General features: G+C 40.1%; 1 protein-coding gene across 1 annotated transcript in view; it reads left to right on the forward strand.

Moving 5' to 3' along the window:
• Window positions 1-19,641, forward strand: part of LOC126767654 (neuroligin 4-like) — a 188,515-nt gene extending 168,874 nt beyond the window's left edge. The window contains exon 14 of the mRNA XM_050485139.1: window positions 19,555-19,641. The gene's annotated coding sequence lies outside the window, so the exon portion shown is untranslated. The remainder of the gene's footprint in view (window positions 1-19,554) is intronic.
• Window positions 19,642-23,086: the final 3,445 nt, after the last annotated feature.

The raw sequence follows: 23,086 nt of genomic DNA on the forward strand, positions 1-23,086 counted from the left end.
TTCAAAATGATTTTCACTGATCCTTCCGATATTCCAACGATGCCAGTAAGATCTCTGACTGTTAATCGCCGATTCTCAAGCACCAATTCCTTTATTTTATTTAATTGTTGATCTTCACCTTGCCTCTTTTGATTACGATTTGTTCAGGTCGAGCAGAACACCCTCACCGAAATGCGGTTCGGAAGAGTATATCAGAAATTGTCTTGATTCAATCTTTGCATGGCTACGCAGGAGGTTCTTAAGCATATATCTATGTATATATATTGACCACTAATCGTGACAGCTCTATTGTAAAGAAAATATAACCCAGGATTACATATACGCTCGTACTAAGTGTTATTATTACATTGCTTTCAAAACTTTAGTGCCAATTTGTACATACTGCTTCCAAATAAATCACTCCAGTTCGGCGTTCGACTTAATTTATTCTTTCTTTCGTTTCACTTTGCCATTGGCTTGCCACATATGGTAACAATATCTGTTAAGCCACGCAATAATCGTAAATTTGATATTACTACTTAAATGAAGTTGTTGTTACCCTGCTTTTTATGGTGTGGAAGTGTGCTCGGTCGTTAAAGATGTGAGACGCGCAAAGGTAAGCGCTGCTCAGCGTTGATGGCCAACAGTTAACAGAACATTTGAAATATAACTGTGCATTCTGCGGAATTGCGATGGGATTTGATAATTAACAGCTGTGTGTCAGCATCAACTGATGGCATAACTTGGCCGGGTCGTAAATGTGGCAACCTAATAGCTTAATAGAATTGAAATCGCGCTGCTTGATATTAGCTCAGTGTTGGCATGTAAATGTTCACGACAGCGGTTAAATAACAGCATAGAATTGGTGAAAACTTTCTTTGTTTCATTTAAAATATAACCTCAAATCACCAAAAAGAAGTTGCAGGCAAGTTTACGTGACTTTAATGAATATTCAAATGATCAGTGAGTTTTTGTTGGCTTTTAGTTCTCGCACTTAACTTGAACTCTTGTGCGCGCCCACACGTCGGCGCGCACCCTGCAACAGCCTCCAAACCCAGCTCATTTCTTTCCAATTGTGCGCAGACTGCAAAAGCAAATCGCTCTTGAACCACCTCGATTCCATTTCACTTAACTTTTATCTTAAACGTCACTCGACTTTCGCCTTGATTCCTACTTATTCGCTCGTTGCTGTTGCTGCTGCTTCTGCTGCATTGCACTTGCACTTGTGTTTGGTTGTTTGGCATTCACTGAGTCGTCGCAAACTTCTCTCGACTGATTTCTTTATCAACTTGACTTTACGCGCTTCACTTGCTCGCGATTTCAATTCGCATTGCACCGACGCCAAAGAAGAAGCCGACGCCAACGCCAACATCAACCCTTCACTGCGTTGCGCTTTTGTTTTACCGAGGTTGCTTAGCGACGCCGCGATAAATGCCGCGCTCATTTTTGCGCCTTCTAACGTTCAAGGAAAGGCGAAGTACATACTCGTGCATTCAAATGCATTATATATGGACGCATTTGTTCGCTGACTTGTAACTGCAGTTGAACAGATCAGCTCACTCACACTCACAGACAATTGAATTTATTCAAGGATAAGGTGTTCTAGTCTTGTGGGTGAAGTAAAGTTTGCGGGAATTCCATCAAGAATTGCAACATTCGCATTGTTTCTAACTTTCGCCGTTACTCGAAGTGCTTTATTCAAGGTATTTGCTAAAGGTGCTTAAACAGGTTTTTAAGTTTATTTCCCTTACAGGTATGTATAAATGCACATTTCTTCTGAGATTGCAAATAATCAGCGAAGACAGCCAGCAAAGGCGTTATATTAGAATTAAAAAGACTACTGTAACAATTATACAAAGATTTTGAGGAAATACCTGTATATATCCTAAAACAACACTGCCATTTTCCAGGCAAGAAGGTGGTTAATATCTATTCCAGCCAACTCGTCGAGTTCGTAAAAATTATTACAACTAAGATGCTACAACATTAGTCTTGCGGAAGCTGAACAGTGGAGAAGAATATGTGTAGTTATTGGCTATCTTTTACCTATGCTCTGCCAAAACTCTCCTTGGCAACTCTGGAGGTAGTTCTACCTCGTCGTCGTGATGCATGTAGACCGATATTAACTAGGGTTCTCCGGCGCCATCCTCTTGGCTAGAGGTAATGACGACATCCACGTTGCTGAAATGTGCTAGAAAAAAAAGTTCACTTCTGACCAACAGACAACATTTAGTTTAACCCGCATAGTTGATCACTAGCAGCTTATGGATCTTTGTCTTTAACTTTGAGATGCCGTTGCTACTCAGCCACGGCCTTGAACCAAGATAGAGTCAGCTAAGTCTCTACCAAAGACGAAGCGAGAGATTCGCGGAAGTCGCCCTTGCATAATGGAGTCTTATCTGTAGGACGTTCATCCTCCAAAGTCTTCTCCAGAAATGCGATTTCTGTGCTATCCTCAATATCTTCACCATCTTCTTCGAGCAGCTGCCGTACACTAAAGACGGATACGCCGGTGAGCGTTCTGCCTTCAGCACTTACCACCTCCGAAGGATTGAGGTCGATTTCCACTTCTAATATGGCTACTCAGAGATGGCTCTTGAATAAAGATAGAGCTAGAGATTCGCGGAAGTCGCCTAGTATAATGGAAACAAATCTGTAGAACCTTCATCCTTCAGAGTCTTCTCCATAAATCCAAGTTCTGCACTACCATAAATGTGACGGATCCTTCGGTCGACGTTCTGCCTTCAGTACTTACCACCTCCGAAGGATTGTGGTCGATTTCCATCTCTGCTTGGACATGGCAACCCTTCTCTACCGTCACTTCTGGAGCCTCTAGGTCATCCCCTCTGGCGTCTTTTGGAAACATCCGCAAAATCACCGTCTCGAAACCACACCGTATGGCCCCCTCAGTGTCGCTAAAAAGACAGATATATTCTTATTTCAAAAGAATCAGCGCTTGCCGATATGGTGTCTCAGTCCTCTTCTACCTGATTACTCTCAAGCGCTGAAATTTACAGCTCCTAGAATTGAAGAAATCCCAGCTAAATGAAGTGAGAATAATAAATCGACAACTGCTTAACTGTTATTGCCCATAGAGGAGCATCTGGTGGTCTTGCTATTTTCTCGCTTCGTTTAGCTTGGATTTCTTCAATTCTAGAGGTAAAATCAAGTTAACAATCTTTGAAATTTTACTATCAAATCCACCATCACTTACAGTATTGCAACATCTCCTCAATTTCTTCAGCGGGGGAGGGAGCAGCTGTGAGCCAGACACGAGCGCGAGGGCGCAGTGGTACTTAGATCCACTTTAGCCATGCCTCTACCCTAACGCCCTTACAAATTTCCCACATTCTTGAGACAGCCTTCTTGTAAAGCGATGGCGACCGTCCGAGTATTACTCAAGCAAATTTAAAAAATGTAATTTTGAGCAAAAAAGGCATTTAAAGAGAAATAGTTGGAACTGACTAAAATGAGCGACTACGCTTTAAAAGACTGTAACTCAATATGTAAGAGATATTTCAAATTTTAGTATATTATTTATAAAATATTAAATATGTTATTTCTTGAAATCGAAATATAAAAGTAATCAGTTTTCTTTAAATTTCACGCTAAGTGCGTCTCTTAATTTTAATAGAAAAATAGTTCATTTTTCATAAAACCTTCTTTAGTTCGCTTCTCTGTCTTCTACAATTTCCTTTTAATTATTATTTGCAAATTAAAAGCAATTGTTTTAGCACAAATAATGCCTGCGATTTTTTTCTGCTTGTCGCTCCTTCATTCTGCGTCTACTCTTTGTCGCCCTCGTCCGCTATACACGGCATTACGACACTTCAGAACTCGTTCTTAGTATACGAAAAATGTTAATGCGCTTAAAAAAACAACCAAAAACACGAAAAGCGCACAACAGAAAGAGGCTAATTTAGTCGGTTACTGGGCAAAAGGAAACGAGAATAATAATAAATATTTATGAAGCACAGCATGGAGGATTACTTACATATGTATATGTAGGCGAAATGTAAATTTAATTGTGCTTGAGCAAAAGTAATGAGCGCTTAGAAGCTCTAGAGATAAAAGAAAGCACAAGGAGCGTAACGCATTAACCCTTGGTTGAATGACTGAATTAAATATTGTAGTGTACGACTGTATTACCTATTTGCACGAGCATGAGGATGCTAAATATTTTTATTAATTTACGCTATTTTTTTTTAGTTTTTAATTTCAAAATCTATATCGTCCCCTCAAAGTAATCCCCCTTGACCCCAATACAAATGATGCATAACACTTAAATAATATTCCTTGTATACAGTTTGGCCGATTAAAAGGAATTCTGACACCACACGTCGATAATCGAAGAAATCGGTCAACATAAACTTGATTTTTGAACTTCTCTGACGTGGTTTTTCGGCTTCGACTCACCTTTGGTAAGATATTCGGTCGATTGATCGTCTGTTTCAGGATTATTGGTGTTGCGGCAGAATTCTGCCGAGTCGACAGTCCTTGGCCGGATAAAAATCCGGATTCGCTCTGGTTACGTAGACCCGACTGTGGTGGCAACGGTCTGTTTCCGTGTCGTAAGCATAAATCCAGGACTCATCGCCATGTTTCAAGACATCTTGGTAATCGGAAAGCACCTTTTTCAGAGACCTTAACGTGACGCTATTTTCGAAAAAATTGCGTGATTTTGGAACCAATCGGGCTTTTACTTTTCGAAGGTACAAACAACACCTTCAACATGATGTTCACTGATTCTTCCGATATTCCAACGATACCGGTAAGATTTCTGATTGTTAATCGTCGATTCTCAAGCACCAATTCCTTTATTTTGTTGACGTGTTGATCATCAGTTGATGTTGATGACATTCCTGTACGTGCTTCGTCGTCAACGCGTTCTCGACCCTCTAAATAATTTGTACCAATCAAAAACACTTGCTCGCGTCAAACAATTGTCACCGAAGTACTTTTTTAACATTCTCAACGTTTCGACATCAGAAATTTGTCGAACTTCTTTCTTGAATAATTTCACTAATCGTAAAAATTGCCGAATGCACTTTATGCACCTCAGAAAGACAAGCTTATGCTAAACACTAATGATTGTATTGATGTGACATGTGGCACAGATGCACTGATAGTCATACCAACCTACAAATAGTCTTACTGTTTTTTGCCCAGAGTGCATCAGCATCGATTCCTTGTATGGCAAACTTTTGTATTGAAAAAGATATCTTCATGAAATTTTACATAGCTTATTATCCGAAACTTGTGTGCTATAGTCTCCGAAAATATCTTCAAGATCGTACCACTATAGCATATAGCTGCCATACAAACTGAACGATCAAAATCAAGTTCTTGTATGGAAAATTTTTTGTTTGACAAGATATTCTCATGAAATTTGGCAAGCATTATTACGCAGAACAATTATGTAATCTTCGAATATATTGTTCAGATCAGACCACTAACACATACAGCTGCCATACAAACTTGTCATTTCATTTATCACGAGGCTAGTTTAACGAACCAGCGGCGTTAGAGCGCAATGACACAATGGACTAAAATGCAATAATTCAAATTAAAATATAATTATTTAATGATTTTTTTGCTATTTTCCAAAATTTAGCACACTTACACGCAGCGCCATGTTCATTAAGCAATTTCTATATTCTCGCAACGTGTGTTTTTACACCACTTTTGTGGTCACAACAATGCTTTTCAGCATTATGTATTATACTGTATACAATATATAAATGCTAATTTGGCTGCAAATACTGGATTCCAATTGCAGCAGGATAAACAAGCGCGCGGTTGGGGTCATGAACCGCTAAGACCCACATATGGTAAACACTGCCGGAAAGTTTTCAACATGCGCGTGATAGCCGAATAACACATTCTAATGACGAAAAATTTAATTCGGTCACACACACACGCACATACATGGCCAGCGCCTTTCATATCCGGTTGTTTGCGGACTTGCCGACGGTATAACCTAATTAAAAGAGCCTCATTGCTAATTATTTGGCAAAATGCTGGTTTATATAGACACTCATACATATATACATACATACAAAAGGGCATACATACATATATACATATAAAAGCGCATGCATATGTAAGCGTAGCGCGTAGCAATCTCATCCAGTCGGCCAGCTAAATAACTGTGCGAAAACAACTACAAATACGACTAAACGCCGCCATGAAATTGCACACAACTTTACTTGAGCTGAGCGCTGCTTTCACAACTGCGGGCGCCTATGTATATGGCTGTGTGCAAGTGTGAGTGCGTGAAGAGTTTATTTGTTTAATGTAGATGTTGGCGCCAAAAAGTATGCAATTAAAACTGTGCTACATAGCGCAGAAGCAATCAAAACACTCGTTGAACAAACAAACGCACACACACACACACACACTATCATAGCAACATATGCAAAACATTGAAGGCTGCTGCGCGAAAAATAAAAAAATATCGCGCGACGCGGCGCGAGCAGCATGACGCGCGCGCATGAATGTCCTTGCCTGACGTAATGGTAATGAATGTAAGCGCAAATGAATGGGCGAATGAATAAATTTATTTGAAAGGAATTTTAAAGGCAGTGCGCCTCTCCTCTCTCCCCCAGCAGCGGTGACGCGCATCCATACAGCGCACAGGTGCGCGCCTTATTTGATGTTTTTGCTTTGCGTTTTCATTTATTTGCAGCGTTTTGTGCAAATACGCTGTCTACTTTCGAGCGCGCGTTTAATTAACGTTGAATAAGTATTTAGTTGCGCGCAACTTACAGGTAACTCCTTACACCGACCGATACACACACCCACCCCTTGCTTTTTCTTCGCACGCCTTCCTTATTTTTCTTTTCACCCTGTTGACGTACGCCTAGCGTATCGCAAAGTGCTCACTGCACATTTTTCCATGTAAAAATCATCGAAATCACAAATCAAGTCGCATCTTAAGACACAAATACAACTAAAGAGCACCCAATTTAGAACGCAGCCGAATGAAGGCATATGAGCAGCTTGCGTCCATGAGTCGTACGGGTGTAGGCTCTGTGTCAGACTGACTGCCGCCGTCTGGCAGTTGAAGCGTGTGAGCGACTGGCAGCCTCGTAATTTGTATTCACTTTGTTAGCAAATTTTAAATTCTCCTCTCTATTGTGCTTATTTATTGCATGTATTTTATTTTTTTATTTTTTTTGGATTTCATCGTCGTATTTTTTGCGCTTTCTATCTTTCCACATTTCCCTTTTCCACTTTTCTACTTCACTGCAACCACACACACATTCAAGCTAAACACAAATGTTTGCTGAGTATAATATTTCTGTGGAAAAAATGTGACTTTACGGCAATCGAAAAATATGTCGCAAATAAAAATCCACTCAGCGCGAGCAGCGCATAAATGTTTTTCGCCACTTGTCGCGCGTACAATTGAAGTTTTTACAGTTGCGCCGGCAAAGGTGAGTGCATTCGCAGTGCGAAAACTCATTGTGTGCTTGCTTTAGCTTGCTTTACAAGCAATTCGCTTTTTTGTTGCTTTTATGGTTATTCGTGCACTTCAAGTTTATGTAACGACGTAACAAGCAGCGCTGCGTATACGTTGTTGTAGCAGATGCCAGCACACAATGGCAACGCTGAAAATAAAATTGCTCATATTGGGTTACCGAAAAGACTGGAATTGTAAATGTTAAAGTTATAGTTTTTTTTTGCCTCCTTCAAACAAAATTCGAAACCTGAAGTATAATCTGTCCATATTTAGATCGTCAAACTACTCATTACCTACGATGACATGAACACATCAACTATTAATTGAGCGGATAAGAACATACAGAAAAAATAGCAAAGCAACTATGGTTTGAAATATTTTTTGAACTTCAAAAAAAAAACAATAAAAAATTATTATTTAAGCTAAAATGCTAATGAGGTCGGAAATATCAATACGTAGGTACCAGAAATCGGTCTTTACACACAAAGACAAAAATTGCATAATTACACCTCCCCGTCAGTTAGAAGTAAAACTATTACACTCTTGCGCTTTTTCAAATATATATTTTTTTTTGTAGTAGAGGGAAACATAGAGGAGCTTTAATCCGCTAAACCTAACCTACTCCTAGCTCAAGACTCAGAACCTCAGAACCCTCGGAACCACTAGTTTAAGTATTACTTCGTGGGTGTAACAAGACATTTTACGTCTCCTCTATAGCACGGATGGACTGACGCCTATGCTGCTGTAACTGAGAGGACTGACACATAAGTGCAGTCAAGTTTTCCACCGTTAAACTATCACCTAGTGTAGTTTCTAACTTTTCCCTCATGTTTAGAGACCGGGGACAATGGAAGAACACATGTTCAGTGTCGTCTATGGACTCCGTACACATCGAACAATAAGGATTGACGTCATTTTGAAATTTGTATAGATAGCCTCTGAAACACCCATGCTTGATATTTGGGTCAGGTGGAAATCCAGGCCCCCATGTTGTCTAATTATCCACGTATTGATGTCAAGTATAAGTCTGTGAGTCCGCCGTCCTTTGGTTGAAGTTTGCCACCGTTGCTGCCATATAATTATGCTCTTCTCTCTCTCTCTTCTCTTTTTTTGATTTCTGTAATTGGCGCTGAAAACTCATACTTGTATAATATCGTGAATTGGTATCCATGAATGTTTATGTGTGGCATACTAGCTAGTACTTCAGCTGCTTCGCTGGATATATTTCGGCAAGCACTTGTTATTCTTACTGCTGTGAATCTATGCATCGCATTTATTGGTCTGGCTTACGCTTTTATGTCTAGTGCCTGTATCCATACTGGAGCCACATACAGTATAACCGATCTCGTTACATTTACGATTACAAAACGCCGGCTGGAACGCGCATAGCCTCTATTTGCCATCATTCTTGATAAGGCATTGTAAATCTTATTTGTTTTATTTGATGTGTATCCAGAGTGCTGCTTGAATTTCAGTTTGAAACCAATAATACCTCTAAATACTTCATCTGTGGTTGTGAAGTAATCTCCTATAGTGGATATCCAAGCAGCAATTGAGACTGTCCATTGCGCCAATTCTAAGTCTTATGTCAGCAGTACAGAGTTTTCCAAAAAGCGTGATATGATTTTTTTATAACAAAATGATGTTTATTAAGTAAAATCTATTAAGCGGACAACTCTATTAACTGGACAGAAAGGCTAGTAACCAGACACTGAAAAACCAGCCTTAAATTCGTTTTTTTCCAATAAAATTTATTTTTATGAACATATTCAAAATTAAACCTCAAATACAATCTTTGGATTCTTATACCGACAAAAACGTTATCGCCTGTATTCGTAAATAAAATTTTCATTGCATTAAATAGTTTATTATATGAATAATACTATGAAATGTATACCACAGTAACGCGTGGCCGGATCCGCTTGTAATTATATGAAATGTAGACATTGCAAGATACCTCCTCCAATCCAATATCGAAAACCTTTATGTACATCGTCACGTAAAATGCAAAACAACTCATCATCAACAAGACCAAAACTGAGTTTTGTATTGTTTACGATTCACTACATTTATAATCAAAACTCAAATTTAGTTTGAATATGTGTAGTTTCCATTAAATTGATTTTCCCTCGACTATAAACTTATGCAAAGAGATGTTACATTATTTTGCATTTTAGGTATAGATATATGATTCATTCTCGCTTACGTCTGACTATTTATGAAGCATGAGCTTCATGGCTTTTATTTAATAATTTTTCCAACATTGCGACAGCGCTTAGGCTTCATATCTATTTTGGTACAAAAAATTATATATTGGCGCGAATTTATTGAAAACTCATAACACCTAACGGAATATGAGAAAGCCATTTATATATACCTGCATGTGTGCACTATGCATTTTTGCAAATATTTTTGCGCTCACACCGATTGCGATGTCAACCCTCGCGCTCGCCGTTAACTGTCAGTTAACAGCTGTCATCAGCAAATATGAAATTTTCGAGCAATGTACACCAATTTATAAAAAAATATTTTTTATCTATTTTTATATTTCTGCATATCTACATGGATATCTGCGTACATATGTATATGCAAAAAATTTGTTTTTCGCCGCGCATAATCGCCACTTTTTCACGCACTTCTAACTGTCATATTTGTGCGGATGAAATTTGAAAAACTAAAAATGCCACGTCGCTGATGGAATAACGCAAATTCGTCACGCAAAATTGAGAATTTCAAAATGTTATTTTTTTCTTTCTTTTTTTGTGTACGGAGCTATCCTGCGAACACAACTTGCTCGCCATAACTATGGAAAATCGTTGGTAGCCAACCATTACCATAAAAAATTGCGACCACATTTAGCCAGTTTGGGCTTTTTTCAGCCACTGAATTTCGATATGCGATGTTCCACCGTCTAAGGCATGGACGCAATGCATTTAAAAAGGAAATTAGAGAGCGTGACATTTTTCAATGTTCGAAGTAAACTCAATTTGCCTGCCTTTCCTGATTTTTTTTTTTTAACAAATAAACGTAAATTTCTCAATTAAAATGACGCCACAGAGAAATCGTTGCCTAGACTGAAGTGAAACACATAGATTCCCGAACGAAATTTTAGCCTGATTGAAGAAGTGAAGTTAGTTAGAGATTCTTCTTCTCCTTTATTGGCATAGACACCGCTTATAGGGTTATAGCCGAGTTTACAACAACGCGCCAGTCATTCTCCTTCGCCCTGTATGGCGCTATTTGGAGATTCCAAGTGTAGTGGAGGTCTTCCTCTTCCTCTGCTTCCCCCGGCGAATACTGCGTCAAGTACTTTCAGAGCTGGAGCGTTTTTATCCATCCGGACGCCATTCACTACCCGACCCCATTTGCTTCGCTTCTTTATCCATTCTGGAAAAAGCAGAACCAACGGCGCGATGAGGCCAATGATATAAATATCATCGGCATACGCCAGCAGCTGTACACTCTTATAGAAGATGGCACCTTCTCTGCTAAGTTCTGAAGCTCGAATTATTTACTCCAGCACCAGGATGAAAAAGTCGCACATAGGGAGTCGCCTTGTCGGAAACCTCGATTGGTATCGAACGCCTCGGAGAGGTCCTTCCCGTCCCAACGGAGCTTCTGGTATGCTCAACGTCAACAATGTATTGTAGTGTATTTGGCTGGTGGAAGGGGCTCGGTAAAGCGACATTAGCTAAACAGCTGGAAAGTGTTCAACGAGCGGCTCTTATTGACTTCGGTGGTATACTACGCACAACACCAGCGATGACACTTAATGTCGTTCCACATATAATGAAGTTGGTTAGTAGACTACGGGACATTCCGAAATCTTCTCTGACTTCGCAAGCATTATAACTCATTGATCGAAGCTTTAGTTCAAAGTCTTCTATCGGGAACTCCCAATCAACTCTTGTTTCAGACTGCCAGACCACTATAGTGTCTTTCAAGCAGAAGTGGCAGTCATTAAGGTAGAAGAAGATGTTCTTCTTTGAAATTCGGTTTCTTTTAGGAACACATGCATCTACAACGATAACAGAGCTGCTATGCAGGCTTTGAGCTCGCTGACAGTGAGCATTAAGTTACTTCATTATTAAACTTGTCTGAGAGTGTCTGGCCAAAGCGGAAACTTCGGAAACTATAAAGCCGATGAGCTCGCAAAAATGCCATCATCGTGCACTCTGGCGTTGGGTCTCATGCGAACGCAGTAAACATTGGTCAGCAACCAGCACTTGTGGGGTTGCGAATGCGTTCTGGCCGTGAGTGGAACATAAAAGATCTATGGAACTGCTAACTCTTAACAAGATTCATATGGTCGCAATGATAGGTGTTCTAACTGAACACTATTCCTTTGACTCTCACGGGGTGAGGCTAAAAATTTTGATTTACCCAACTTATGAAAGTTGCAGGGAACGATACAGACTAAGGTTGAAAAATCATGGTTGTCATACTTTCCATGAACCAGATGAATAGGCTAGAGTAGATATTAACAGGCCAAAAAAAATCTAGCTAAAAGACGACTTTTTGATGCATACCTAGGAATCCTGGAAATCACAACTGACAGCCGTCTCTAGCTGTCCACGTGGGATTATTTTGTTACTTAACCTAATCCAACCTATCCATCACTCACACACTGCATTCAAAACTGAATCGTAGCAAATATTCAGCGCCTCTGTGTACACAATCTTAACTTGTTTTCGTTGCTTTGACATTTTAAAATTACTAACTTGCAGTTTGGTCACAAGTTCTGCGTAATATCGCTTTGGCGCTGCAAACAAAAACATCACACACACTACCATTTTGGATTTAATACGTCAAAACGTTACAAAAACAACGTGTTGAAAAAGTTTTCCACTGCAACTGTCAGTGTCACTCAAAATACGCAAGAGTAGAATGAAGGCGCTCACTCTCTCACTAACTTTCCATCCCGCGCTGCTGCATTACCCGCTGCAATCCTGACGCTCACCCCAGGCGGCGTCTTTGCCAGCCTCCATGGCGACCCTGTGTCTTCATTCGAAACCAAAATTATCTGTCGTGGCTCTACAAACATAGTATTTAGTTGAATGTTCCTTTTACTCTTTTTTGTTTCTCCACTTTTCTACCGGCTTTCTGTCGCCATTATTGTGCAGTCGGTTTTTTAACAAAGTTTTAAATGGATTTTAACTTGTGTTGGAACAATTTTAATTGGATGCGCATTTCGAGTGAAAATTAGTCGCACTTCAACGGCAAAGTTGACGCTGCAGAAAAAACTAAGTCGCTCACTTTACCCCCACACCAATACGGTTAGCTGCATTTTTTGCCGCTCGGTATGTATGTGTTCCTTATATATGTGTGTATGTGTGTATGCATCTTACTTTAAGCTACGCGCGCTCACATGACTACATCAAAGCCAGTGATCCTGTGACACTTGGCTGCAATTGGAATTCAAATAGAAAATGTGGACAGTGAAAAAGATATATCCATATACTTATATAGTGTATATATACATATATATATATGAATATATATGTGTATGTGTATATACATATGTATATATATAATATTATATATATATATATGTATATATAAGTGTATATGTAAATATATATATATATATATTCTTCATTGCATTATCTTTCTGTGGCATTGCACTGCTATAACCATTCCCAATCTCTCATGAGCTAGTTTAATCAACAGCAACAACAACAACAGTAACCACAACACTTCATTTCAATAAGTCTCGCCTTGCTTATCTGACACTTGACACACTTTCTTGTTGACTGCGTTTTTCGCCGCTCATCTTTCTGTGAAACTTTGCGCGCAGCGAAAAACAACAAAGCGCGCGAGAGTGATTCTCACTTTTAGCCGCACTTACCAAATGCATTAAATATTTTATTTGCGTACTTGAATGGCAGCATCATCGGCCCTTTTGAGACGAAATTCGTTAATGCAAAGCTTTTAAGCCGCGCAGATAGTTGTTTATGCCGTTAAGTGAAAACTTTACAACAATAACAAAAACGCCACTTAATGATGCAATTGAAGAAACTTAAATAATTATGAACTTAATGCAGCAATCCGATTGTCCCATCAAGTAGGTCAAATATACTGCAAATTCAATTTCAAAACATTTTCAAAAGTTGTTATTCAAATACAAAATTTGGTCGGTTAAATTTCTGACTTGTTCTCCTCGTAGCCGTAAGCGCACTTGTCAGCTTCCCTCCACTACTAAGTGTTATGCGATTTTAGTTCTTCTCAGGGGTATCTGACAAAATCCATTACATAATGGCATATTACTGCACCATAGCAGTAAATGATCTGATAAATTTTATGTTAAGCCACTTTTCCATCTTAAAAACTTATATTTTATTAGGTTAGATTAAACTGACTGACTCATACTTAGACCTACAAGTTCTTTATAACGCCGGATGGAGCTTTATTATTAATACGGTCTGAAGTTTGCGTAATCCAAGAACTCAACGAGCTTTGTAAATTTTAATAGAGACCTGATATCTTATTCTGGTGATTCCTCTAATCCCTTTTACTGTAAAGTTCTTAGATATCTACGACAAGTATTAGTTAAAGCAGAGGTGGTGTTCAAGCATCTATCTCATGCCTATTGCCTTTCACTTTCTATGTAGTTATATGTATCATCGTTAATAATGCCCATACGCCTCGCATGTGATGCCAGTAAATTGTAAACTGTAACTAGACCAAGAACGGTCCTTCAATCTTTTCGAGCCCATGAGAGTAGAAAGCTTGCATGTTTTCCTTTCGCTCGCTGGCACATGATTTTGGCGATCCCGCATGTCCCTAAGGCATTCCATCTCACTTCTAAGGCATTCCATCCCACCCTGATCCGTCTGTCAGCCCTTTCCGAAACTTCGTTGTGTATTGTTTTGAAGACTTGCTAATTTCCTAAACTGGTTTAGTAGTCAAACGAAAAGCGCTTTTGTCAATCTTATCAGCTATTTCGTTTCCCGGAGCGCCCTTGTGACCTGGAACCCAGTATGTATGCTGCCGCTTTCCGACTGCAGGTTTATCTACTGCTTTTCTGTTTCTAAGCACATTCTCTAATTTACCCAAAGCCGCCTATCTTACAGCTGATTTCGGTACCGAGCGCAAAGTTGAGATGCATTGCATACAGGACGTAGATTAGACTTGTCAGAGCCGACTATTGGTTAAATAGGAGTTTAACCGGCTCCTGAGAAGCTTCAAGGACTCGGCTATAATCGCGTAAGCGGTCAATTAAGAAGAAGAAGAAGAACTTCAAGAAATGGTGCCAAGTTGATAGTCGTTGGATGACTTAAAATCCGTGCAGGTTAATTGGGCTCGACTGCCGTGGAAACGACGGTGAATATAATTCAGTGCATGTCTGAAATCAGTTAAACCCGTAGTGTGCTCTGTAAAATGTGCAATGTCCTCGACGTTATCAAGCAATGAGCTTATAATGCTCCTAGGACCGCTTCAAACAGGTGACTGCAAGGTTTCTACGAAAGCATACTAGGAGGAACTGTTTGGAGAAACTATTTGGAGATGTGTATTTCTTAACCGAAAGCGTACAGATCTCACACTCTAGCGCTGTAAATCTTTATCCCCCGGGCTTTATTATTTAGCAGAAGAAAAGAGAACATCGCTAAGCACTAAGTGGGAGAGTGTGACTTTCTTTTGTTTTTTTTTTTTTTGTGAGCTTGTGAAGCCACTTGGCCTCCTTACGATCTCAGCCAAAACCTCTAAGAAGCTTACGGAGTCAATCAACTAGGTTAATAATTTATGAACTGATTGCAATTTATCAAACGAAATACTCCCAGTAGAAAAACAAAATCACCAACTAGATCGATTCTCGTCTTTGCATCTCTAGATCAAGGCTGCGAACTACTATAAGAGCGAATAACTACTGACGAGCTAGCAGCGGCATACGCTGTTTCAGGTAATTCAAAGCCATGTACCAGATCGAATTTCATGAAAATTACACAATTGACAACGGGGGAAGGAAAGCCAAATAACAAGGAAAATATAAATTGAAATATTGGTTAAATTTGTGTAAGGAATTAATCTTCCATTATTGTCTTATCTTCCGCAATCACGTCGGCAATTTTAAACTTACGCATAAAATCGCGTTAATTTATTTGGCGCTCATCCAGTGTACGCTTTATCAATTAGTGCTCTCCGAAAGAACCAATCAGAGACACAAAGTTGTCAGCCTGCAGGCAAAATTAACAAACTCTTTGTGTCGGCGACAGTGATTGGGTAACTGTATGCAAGCACGTTGCGTGCAACATTGCAGCCATTCCCACTGCCTGACGCCCAGCAGCAGGCCAAAGAAATTAAGGCGTTCGTGAGCAAAAGAAGCAAATATGATAAAATGCGCATTGCAGGAATTTTGTTAAGAGGCAAACAGAATATGTAAGTTTTGTGGCTTTCATTTTTATGCTTGAAAATTTGTTTAATTGCGGAAAGGGAAAAGTAAATAATGAACACTAAGAAAGTAAGACATTTACCACTGCGTAAGCATGAAAATCAGTTTCAGGTGCCTTTGGAAATCCATTTCCGCTCGACATTACTGATCGTGTGTTTTTATTTCGCAGAGTTCTGGAGTGTTTTAAGAAATTTCACATACATTAAGATTATTTTCGACGTTTGCTGTAAGGGTTTGCAAAGCACTTCCAACTACCTAGGAAGTATTTTGGTTCTATGCGTTAAAGTATGCTTTAGAATATGCATTATGTTATCAACTCGAGAGCTTCCAATTATCAATTCACAATAATAAATGCCAACTGATGTATTTTTTACTCCATAGTACCTTTAAGATAACCAGACTTACGCCAATCCTAGATGATAAGAAATATAAAATTATGCACACTGTGTGAGTATATGAAACGGCCGGCAAAGCTCATTATTGCAACTCATCAATTCAACCGTTTCAGTCGAAAAATATTATTGGTAGACCACGTCAGCCACTCTTAACCACGCTGTATCAACGCAGCTTCAATTTATTGCATTTTCATATACATTCTTGTTTTTGTACGGCATATGTCTTTTTTGCGACTAATTGCCTTAAATATTGCCAGCAACTTCATGGGGTAGAAATGACAAAGACCGTAAACATAATTCCATACGAAAATTTTACCATCATCATAATGGCTATAATGGAAATACGTTCACATTTCTGTAGTGATTTTTATTCCTCTGTATTTATATGTATTATACATATATAAGTATATACATAGACAACATGATATTTACGCTTTCGTTTTCCTTAACTCAGACCCTGCCAGCTGCGTCGGCTTGCCGTGAGACAATCATAATTTGCGACTGCCACTGCAGCAGATTAATTTGACATACCTCGCATGCCAATCGCTTGCATCAGCTGTCGTTAAATATCTTATCCGTACATTGTCATTCCGTAATGTTCGTTGAAATCAATGCACACAAACTGTAAACACTGTAAGAAAATATCTATCATGCTTCGGATACATTTAGTAGCACTTGGAAATGAGCTGGATATGATAATTTGGTGGGTCTGAGACTGGTACTTTAATGCTTTAAAATCGGAGCAATAGCATTGGGAAGCTATATATTAAAATCTTGAAACGTAGTCGGTAAATCTTCCCCAAATTGTGTTCGGCATCATTCATAAACCGGCTGAGAATTTTAAACCAGTTTCAGAAACAAAGGAAATGCGTATAATTTCTCTGTAAATATGCTCATCTTCAGTGTATCAGCAACCTGACATACATATATATCTTTGTATTTCTACGCGAATGTTAATTGTTCACCGTTATATTTGCCTTGCTGGTTTTCTTTACACTGCGTATTTTAACTCGTATTCTCACTATTTCATTAAGTTTTTTTTTCATTTGTTTCTTTTGCTTGCCGCTTTAATGAGCATGTGACAGCCATAACATAACGGATGCATAACTGTAAATATATACGTGTATGCCTGCTTCACGATACCAGCTTACCTGAAAGAAAATGTTTGCCCAATGAAACTCAGCCAGTATTTGTAGTACAGTAATACATTGCAAGGACTGGTAAATAAAAATGATATATGGATTGGGTTCTCATTAAATACTTCTACTCTGAACAGGGTATAATAAGTTTGCAGGAAGTTTGTAACATCCAACAAGGTAACATGGGAGATCTAATAAAAAATATATACTCGTATAAATGGTCAGCATAACGAGCTGAGTCGACGTAGCCATGTTCCTCGGTTGGTTTTTCCGTTAGTCAGTACACATATAAGCAAAATAGTCTCTCATTTTTGGAGATATCCTTCTGAAACTTTGCATACGAAATTTTCCATAGATGATTATCTAATATCTCGAGTCCTTTACTCGAGAAGTTTGAAGTGGAATCGAACCTGAAGTATCTCATATGAAGTATTTTTTGTGAGGAAACGGTCGTAGCGTCCCACTCCGCAAATACATTCCGAAAGCCTAATAGGGCATCTCTCAGAATAAGAAACTTTTCTCACTGCTTTAAGTCTTATTGATTAACAACTACTAAAAAAACTCGGAAACGAGGCTGTCGGGTGTTGACATACTACTAAGTCTTGTCAAGGACAGTCAACTCAGCAGAATTCTTCCGCCACAAGAACAGCCGCGTTATTCTTATGGTTAAAGGAAAATTTCTAAATACCGTCTACCGAAGGGTACCGCAACGTCATACCCAACAGAAGCAGCTTAGCCGTCTACTCAAATAAAGCAGAAATGGTTTTATTAACTAGGATGTATAAGAACCCAAAAGTTCCTCTTTCGGAGGCTGAGTATATGAAGGCGTTCGAACAAGGCATGCCAACATTTTTTTTCCTTCAACCTGAAAGCTTGGACCATTGCGTGGTAGAGGCCACTCATGACCTCTTTTTCTCTGCTCACATACCGACAAGGAATATGTGTATTGGGAGAAGTCGATGGAAAAGAGACGGATTGGTCGAAGCTAGGGACAGTTGGAAAGAAGGTTTTTTGTAGGGAGTTCTACGTTAATAGTAAATGTAAGGCTGCCCGATCACCATCAAGATGGCGGTAGATATACTGCTACGAAGTGCAGCCTCTTTCAGGAAGGTGAGCATTCTCTCCGAGATTCATAGCGCCAATACTTGCGAGGAATTCTCTAAATATGCGCTCAAAACTTGTCAAGGAGTAACTAACCTCACTAGAAATAGCATCAAGGTACTTCATCAGCAGACTCATTGGGTTGCCTGGTCACAGCGAAATCGTTGCCAACTGTAAAGCCGATCAGCTATCCAGAGGGGGACACCCTTACTCCGCTCAAATCGAAATGGGAAAGAGTTGAATCTTCATTGGCATCTTACATTCCACCTCTGGCGCGTGTTCTTACCAAACGCTGGCCTACTGCGACTTCGAGATCCTTTTACACTTTATCATCCATTGTCAAGGCTTTACAATATGGAAGCTGAAACACCTCCGTAGTCTTATCTTCGACGAATCAGAAGACTTAGCCAAAACGGATATTTGGCATTTTAACAAATTTGTTACGACCTATAAGCCTTTTATCGATTTGTAAAGGTCTTATCATCATATATAATATATGGAATTTTTTTTAGGTAACACAACGGACCGGCGTTCTAAGCCGTCCAAGTGAGATCCCTGTTTTAGATCGGTCTCTTAACCTAACTTTATAACAGGGTTTCTACAGATTTAGAGTTTTGCTATTGCCATATAGTCATTATATTGAATAATTTTGAACTTCTGGAACTATCTTCAGATTTTTATATATGTACAGCGCGTTGACTTTTAACTTCCCCACTGATTCAGGACTTTCTAAAGCAACTAAAATCAGCAATGTCTTGCCATATCTTCACCGAATCAAGTAGTAAAGATCTCTATCTTCCATGAGAAAAAGTAAGATAGTTTTTATTTAAGGGAATCTCTCTCATTAGAGAGTGCTCTTACGACCGCCCTCTTTTCATAGCGTAGATGTACAAAAAAAAAAAAAACACGAAAACCTTTGAAAATCTTTTGTTACTTCTGGAGCTACTTATAAACTGCAATTAAAAGAAGAGAGCCCCAACTAAGAACCTTAAGACTATGAATATAAAATTGCACAAAAGCTTCTTCTCATTCTGCTTATATAGAAATGTGTCTCATTCTGGTTTCTTTTCTCTTTCATTACAACAGCTCAAGTGATAAGCTGAATGCGGACATGCACGAAGAGGATTTCACTGCAAATGAACAGGCGGAAAAAGAAGAAGAGGTAGACGTATACGCACAAGCAAAACCATTCTGCCAGCAAAAGATCGCCCTGCAACGTCTGAAATTCACGCATTCGGCATCGATGGCGTCGGTAGCATCAATATCACCGGCCACAACACCTCCGCTTCCAATGCTGTCGCCAACTCAAGCCGCCGCCGCCACATCAGCAAAAGTATTGAATAAGCAACAGAAACAACAGCAACAACAACAGCATCACCAGTCACCAATAAAAATCACAAGTACGACGACAGGCCAGCCAACAATTTCAGAGCACGCAGGAGCGGCTTACCAGCAACAACAACAACAACCACCACATAGGCTGCACGCACACCGAATCGCACAACAATCGCAAGCTGAGCAAATGATTTCCGCAGCCGGTGTCAGCGCCTCAGTGGCCGCAGCTTATAAGCGGCAACAACAAAAACTGCGAAAACTACACGAACTGCACTCGCTCGCCTTGGAGGGTGGCGACACGGCGCGCGGTTATTGCTCCTGCGACGAGCAATGGACCTCATCATCGCCGACCACTTCCGGCTCGCCAACACTCTCGTGCACCGAAGGACACGAAAAGACATCCGACGGAAGTGAAGGCAACGAAACAGCAACAGTAGCAGCCGTAAAGCGCGAACGGGTGACAGGAAACGCGTACAAACAAATGAACGTGACAACAGGGCATGGCCGGTTGGCAGTCGGCGGTAATGACGCTGGTCACAGCCGGACATGGCAACCACCAAATCGCACCAACAACACCGCTAAGAACAACAGCAACGATGGCGGTGGCAACATTTGGTCGGGAACACGAGCAAATGAGGTCGCCAAGGCAGCGGCGGCCGTGGTGGCGGCAAAGGCAGCTGCTTCAGCTTCAGCAACGTCGACGGCGACGGCGACAACGACGGCGTCCATGTCGGCTGGTGCGTTACGCCCTGTACCGGCAGTACGCCTCAAGCAACAGCACCATGTGCGCTTCTCGGACGAAAAGAATTTTTCCGATTAGTTTGGCACAGCGTTGAAAAAAGCGGACACAAGTGGAAAGTAAAATACAAAATTGAGGGCAAAACTGATGAAGACAAATAAAAATGACTGAGCGTACTAATTGGCGTAGAAGGGCGAATGGCGGCAATGACTCGGTTTCATTAAAAAAGACGAAGCAAATTCTTTGTGCCGCAGGGACCTCAAAAATTATTTGCTATTTTAAGGCAGAAACGTTTCATTTTAGATTTACGTTAAAAAATTGCATCACCCTTCCATTTTTACACCCGCTCCATGCCGGTGCAGTATGTATACAGGCCACTTGGACCTAAGAGTATGCAGATTATATATTATATTGACTACCAAGTATCCAATCCGTACACCTGAGTAAAGACTGAAGATTAATTTCAACGTCTAGATAGGCGCGACGAGAAAACACCCCAAAGCAAGTTTAAAAAATACATTATAATCATTAACCTCATAAAATAAGGCCATTCAAAACTGTTAGAATATATTTTTGTTTTAAGAGAGTGATGTATGGTCTTGAGTACAAAAATTTGTTTTAAAGTTGAGCAAGAACATTATTTTAACGGATTACCGAAATTCATCTCTCTTACAGATAAATCAGTGTTTGACTAAGAAGTAACAACAGCTTTTTCGGACCTAAAACTAATAAATCAATCCAGCTGTCACTGTGAGAATGAAGTAAGGTTATTGGCTACTATTGAGCCCGAATAAATTGGAGTTTATGACTTCGATCGTGCTGGAGCGTTAATATTTGTGCTTATCTTAGTGAGCCGTTCCAAAAATCTGATTTTATTTTCGATATAATGGGCCAAAGCTTAAGATCTTTCTATACGCGGAGTTCCTTGAGACCAAGAAATCTCACACACTTGTTCCAGGACACAGTTCAAAGCATTATTCATGTTCAGTAACGGGTGATAGGAAGGAAAATATTATCAAAACAAGCAAAAATTTTAACGTTAAATTGAAATACGCTTCACAGCTGCATTTCTTGGCGCAACTATTTGTACAACAATATCTGAAGACGTAATCGGACAAAGGTTTGCATTCAACGGTAAAGGATTTTCTTGTTGTTATTGTTGCTTTAACGGGTACGTAGTTTTTGTTAGGCTGGTAAGAATTAGCTAAGTTGTCGTCGACGTCATCCAACGGAAGGCCCAAGAAACGTGAAGTTACAACGGGGTCAGACCAAAGGTAGAGGGGTGTCAGATGAGTAGGGTTCGCGGCCAGTGTCATGTGGAGACTCATTGCACGCAGGACATATATCAGATATTCTGAATAATTAGGAGTTTAACCTGTTACGGTATCCAGAACCAAGCTGCGCAATGGTCACTCTCGTTTCTTGCGGCAACTCGATCAATTTGTCTTCAATGTGTGGTGGTTTGATCACGGTATGCCATTCACTGGAAGGGAGTCGATGAAGGTGTTGATGGTTCCACTGTGAATGGCGGTCAGTGCTTGTCGGTAGTTTGTTGCGTCCGAAGTTTGGTCGGAATATCACCTGATGTCGTCGCGCTTGTTGAGGAATGATCTCTTGATGTTCTTAGGAGGCGGTTACGCACCAAGCAGGTGACTTCCTGCGAAAGCATCCCAGCAGGAACTGCCTGGAGAGGAGTTCATTATCCTTCTTAACTGGGAGCATACGTGGCTCATTATGCAGGTGTTCGTTCGAAGATATCAAAAGGCATCCAGTCATAGTCCGGAATGCAGTATTACGACAGGTCTGAAGCCTCCTTGTCTGCGTCTCACTGCATCCAGGCAACCATATTGGTGCGTCGTAGTTAGGGACTGGCCTGCCGATTGCTTTGTAAGTTGCCAACAACGTTTCTATGTCCTTTCCCCATGTGCCACTGGCTAGCAACTTGAGGATTTCGTTGCGGCTCTGTACTTTGGCTATAATCGCGTCGTATGAGGACTGTCAAAAGTCACACCTAAAATTTTGGTGTTATTGACAGTCGGAATCTTGACGCAATCGACTGCAATATTAAGGTCAAGCCTGTACACCGGCGTCCAGCTTGTAAATATGGTCGGGATGGATTTAGTGGGGGAAAGTGTTAGGTTCCGTGCAGAGAGGAAGCGAGATAGATCGCAGAGATAGCCATTTACCTTTGAACACTTGCCACCGATTCCATTGCTCGACGTTAATATCGTGCAATCATCAGCATACTAGGTTATAAATACTGCTTCTGTCGGTTGTGGGAGTTTCGAGATATTGAAGTTAAACAAAACGCTAGGATAGGACACCACCCAGCGGAACCCCTTGTTTAATTCTTCTTAGTTTAGAGTTTTTTCCTCGAAGTAGTGCGGAAGATTGACGACCGCTCAGTTAGTTCATGGTCCACCTCTTCAGTCCTGCAGGTAACGTAGTTTTTTCGATGTCCTGCAGTTGCGTTGTGTAACTGACTGTGTCCAAGGCTTTTGACAAGTCCAAGCCTACGAGTATCGTTCTCTAACAGGGTGGTTT

The sequence above is a fragment of the Bactrocera neohumeralis genome, chromosome 2 (genome assembly GCF_024586455.1).
Source record: "Bactrocera neohumeralis isolate Rockhampton chromosome 2, APGP_CSIRO_Bneo_wtdbg2-racon-allhic-juicebox.fasta_v2, whole genome shotgun sequence".
NCBI lineage: Eukaryota > Metazoa > Arthropoda > Insecta > Diptera > Tephritidae > Bactrocera > Bactrocera neohumeralis.